This window comes from Lynx canadensis, chromosome A1 (assembly GCF_007474595.2).
Source record: "Lynx canadensis isolate LIC74 chromosome A1, mLynCan4.pri.v2, whole genome shotgun sequence".
In the NCBI taxonomy this organism is placed as follows: domain Eukaryota; kingdom Metazoa; phylum Chordata; class Mammalia; order Carnivora; family Felidae; genus Lynx; species Lynx canadensis.
This window is the reverse complement of record NC_044303.2, coordinates 92,547,800-92,552,311: the sequence shown is the minus strand read 5'-3', so window position 1 is coordinate 92,552,311 and position 4,512 is coordinate 92,547,800. Positions and strand designations below refer to the sequence as shown.

The 4,512-nt window shown below is 38.9% G+C and overlaps 1 pseudogene; it reads left to right on the top strand.

The window, feature by feature from the left end:
• The first annotated feature begins 3,507 nt into the window (after nucleotides 1-3,507).
• LOC115502132 lies at nucleotides 3,508-3,783 on the top strand (annotated as a pseudogene).
• Nucleotides 3,784-4,512: the final 729 nt, after the last annotated feature.

The window sequence follows — 4,512 nt, the reverse complement described above, 5'->3', positions numbered from 1 at the left end:
CCCTCCCCCACTTGCGCTTTCTCTGCTTCTCTCAAAATACATAAACTTAAAAACAAACGAACAAACAAACCCAGGGCTCAAAAAAGCACAATCCTTGCTGATAAAGGACTGAGGAAATGGAAGATAAGGGTCTTCCTTCTAAACTGAAAACAGACCCAGAAGTGCAAGATCTTTCTTTATCTCTATAAGGAGAATCCTCTACAATTCTGGACACTTTCATTTTATATAGCACAAATCCTAACAAAGAACAAACCCTTTAATAAGTCCATTATGCATGAATTTTTCTACCATTTGCATTATTTTGTTCATTTCCAATCAATCCCCTATTATCAATAAGATCCCTTGCCCCTGGAAGGTGGTAATAGTTTTTTTAAAAAGTTTGAGGGGTGCCTGGATGGCTCAGTTGGTAGAGCATGTGGCTCTTGATCTTGGGGCTGTGAATTTGAGCCCCACGTTGGGTGTAGAGATTACTTAAAATAAAATCTTTTTTAAAAAAGTTTGAGAATTGATACTATAAGCCATTCATATCTTTTATGTCTCATAGTAACCAAGGACAGACTGGAAGCACAATGGCAGTGGAAGTAGACTGGTAACAATTTTAAAAGCAGGTGGTAGTGAACATAAGGAAAAAGGGTAAGAATGGAATTGCTGGTTGGTCATACAGCAAGTTAATTAAAGACTCCACGAATCTATCATTTCAAAGATTTTAATGTAGGGCATGGATGGCTCAGTCGGTTGAACTTCCAACTTCAGCTCAGGTCATGATCTCATGATACAGGAGTTCAAGCCCAGCATCAGGCTCTGTGCTGTCAGCGAGGAGTCTGCTTTGGATCCTCTGTCTCCCTCTCTCCCTACCCCTCACCCTCTCATTCTCTCTCTCTCTCTCCCTCCCTCTCTCCCTCTCTCTCTCTCTCAATCTTACTCTCAAAAATGAATAAACATTTTTAAAAAAAGATTTTAATGTATTTTACTATTAGTCTGAGTTCACAAACATTATGTAAGTTTTCCAAATGTTTTATGTGCACTATCCAAAAAAGCAAAAATATTTAGGAGCTTAAGAACTATTTTGAAGCTCCAATCTATCTTCAATGTAGATTTCTTTTGAAAAACAATAAAGCTGACCCGTGCCATCAGGAATTCAATTAGACTATTTCACAGGTAATGGTTTCTGATTTAGTGGTGCAATCATCCATAAAATAGAGTCCTTTCAGAGTTTACTGAGCCATTTTTAATTGTTTTTCCTTAAAGTCAAACTGAAGACTGCTATAAGAAGTAATAATATATTTCCCTGGGTATGTCTCAGTGGTTTATAACCAAAATACAGCACCTTTAGCTGAAAGACTTGTTTTAGGTTTCCCATCCATTTAAAATTGGACTTACATTCCTAAATTAAATATACGCACACACATATTACATATACATGTACATATATACATGTGAATATTCTGGTAGATATCCTGGTATTATGGTGACAATGATATTTCATATTTAAAAAAATTTTTTTTTAGTTTATTTCTTTTGAGAAAGACAGAGTCAGCGCAAGTAGGGGAGGGGCAGAGAGAGGGAGAGAGAAAATGCCAAGCAGGCTCACGCTGCCAGTGCAGAGCCTGACTCAGGGCACAAACTCACCAAACCATGAGATCATGATCTGAGCCAAAACCAAGAGGCGGACACTTAACCAACTGAGCCACCCAGGTGCCCCGATATTTCATATTCTTATGAGCAATTTCTTTTACAAAGCTAAAACTGGTCCTTACTTGTAAGAACCATATACATTACGAGGTATCGACTCACACTTCATCATTGAGAATGCCAACCATATAGACTGCATCAATGCTTGGAAATATGTTTAGACAATTTGGTGAAAACTGGAAAACTCAATACATAACAGAGTACAGACATACTAACCCAAACTCAACCACATAAAATTAAAATGGGAATCCAGCTGGGGTGTGATGAAAGGACCTCCGGTGCCTTTCCTAGCTTGGAAATCTAGAAACCAAGGTCTGAATTCCAACATCTGCAACTATGTGTAAAAGGCCTAATTCTCTTGAGCCTCTTTGGCAGAGCTGGTTTCCATCCATCAGGTGTCAGCTTCTACTAGTGACAGGTGACTGATTCATAGAAATGGCCCCCACAGACCAGCTCACCAGAGACCTGCACTGGGGCTCCGTTCATGGGCTGCTTCAGCACCCAAAGAACGACCTTCCTGAAGCCTACCGTCACCTTCCTGCCCCTTCCAGAAGCTATCTTCATCCCTTAAAGTTTTCAAAATATACACACAACATGACACTTTATCATTCAAATCCCCTGCCTAGTATCCTACACCCTATCTTCTCCAGAATAAATATTCTGAATTCCTTCAAACATTTCTTTATACAGCCTAGTTTTCCCAGGATAGTCCAGGCTTAACTTCGTTTTTTTAGAACAATAACTACGCCTCTCAAAATACGAAGTTCACTAAGTTAAAATATGACATTCAAACTAATACAGAATGGATGTGCATTAAATATCTTATTCAAATTATTCATTAAGGAGGAAACAAATAATATGATAGAGGAACTAGAAAAAAGATGTTAGAATAAGTTTGCTAGTTGAGATCTAAAACTAGTTAATCCTAACTGGAACTGAATCTGGAACTTTGGGGTTGTTTTTTCTACAAGTATCCTTTGTAGACTTCACAGTGTCCAGGACCTAATCAAATAATAGAGAGCAGGGGTACCTAGGCGGCTCAGTTGGATAAGTGTCCAATTTTGGCTCAGGTCATGATCTCGTGGTTTGTGAGTTCAAGCCCCGCATTGGGATCTGTGCTGACAGCTCAGAGCCTGGAGCGTGCTTCAGATTCTGGGTCTCCCTCTCTTTCTCTGCCCTTCCCCCCATTCATGCTCTGTCTCTCTCTCAAAAATGAATAAACATTAAAAATACATTAAATAAATTTAATAAATTAATTTTTAAAAAAATAATAGAGAGCAAAGTCAAAAGGTATACCCTTCTAGGGGTTCAAATAATCCCTGGGCAGGTCTGATAAATAATGCCCCAGGATGATGTGAAAAGAACATTAAATTATTCTCTTGCTTTGTTTCCAAGTGTTGGATAATTTTTCTTGATAGACCTCTTTCATTCTCCCAACGCATCCCAGTTTGTACAATAAATTATATGGCAGCCAAACTTACAGCACCTCATTGACATATTCCTCACCTTCCTGGCCAAGGTTTATCCTTTAGGATGTAGCACCCAGAACCAAAAAATAAAAAACTCCACATATGCCTTGAACCATGCGGGCTACAGAATAATTCGGACCTCCCATAATCTCAACACTATCTCAGCACTACACATGAAATGAACAAAGATCATGTTAATAGCCACATGGTATCACTGACTTATGTTAAGCAACTGAAACCCTCAGTCTTCTTTACCTAGAATGCTCCTTTGGTAAATACATTTTTCAAAATGCTGATTTTACTCTTCCTGACACATAAAAACTGTTCTTCTCTTGACTTTGTAGCCATGGCGGCTGATGGTACCACTAACCTGTCACAGCAGCCACCTCCAGAGCTTGTGGACAAATGTATAGGATCAAGAATTCACAGTGTGATGAAGAGTGATAAAGAAATTGTTGGCACACTTTTGAGATCTGATGAATTTGGAAATCACATCAGAAGGAAGAAGGATCACCAAATTAGATCAGATTTCATTATATAGAAATAATTTAACAATGCTGGTTCCTGGAGGAAAAGGACCTGAAATATAAATGGATTTCCTTGGCTTACTCTCTTTTGTCTTATAATGACACAAAATAGAAATTTCTTTTTAAACTTTTAATGTTTGGATTCTATAAAGTTAAGTTTCCCAGTAAAGGGAAATGTTTTGAAGATGCATTGTTGGTTTTTTTTTTAATTAATTAATTTATTTTGAAAGAAAGAGAGAGCACAAGCAAGGGAGGGGCAGGGAGAGAATCCCAAGTAGGCTCCATGCTGCCAGCACAGAGCCTGACAGAGGGCTCAAACTCACAAACCATGAGATCATGACGTGAGCCAAAACCAAGAGTCAGATGCTTAACTGACTGAGCCACCCAGACACCCCTGAAGATGTGTTGTAAATGTCCATTTTTGTATCTTGGGAAAAGGAGAAAAGTTTGTTCTTTGAAGGCTAAAATAAGAATGTTGGCTACAAAAATATTGTTCCTCCCTTTTGTATTTTCTTCCAGCCATGCATTCCCTCCTATTATATTGGAACTCTGCAGCCTTCTATCATAAATTACCCATGCTTAGCAAACATTGCTTATATGTTTTATAAAATCAAGTGATGATCCTGTCCCTCTGGAACACAAAGTATGGATCTAAATTGGTAAACTCTTAGAACCATTGAAATTTTCACATCCTCCTAACCCTTAACCCAGGCAAACTGCACCACAGACACCTAAAGAGCAGGCTCATGCTGAGCAGATGCTCAGCATCTGGACCATGCCTCCAGCTGCCCCACAGCCCTCTGGCTGCTGCTTCCAGCACACTC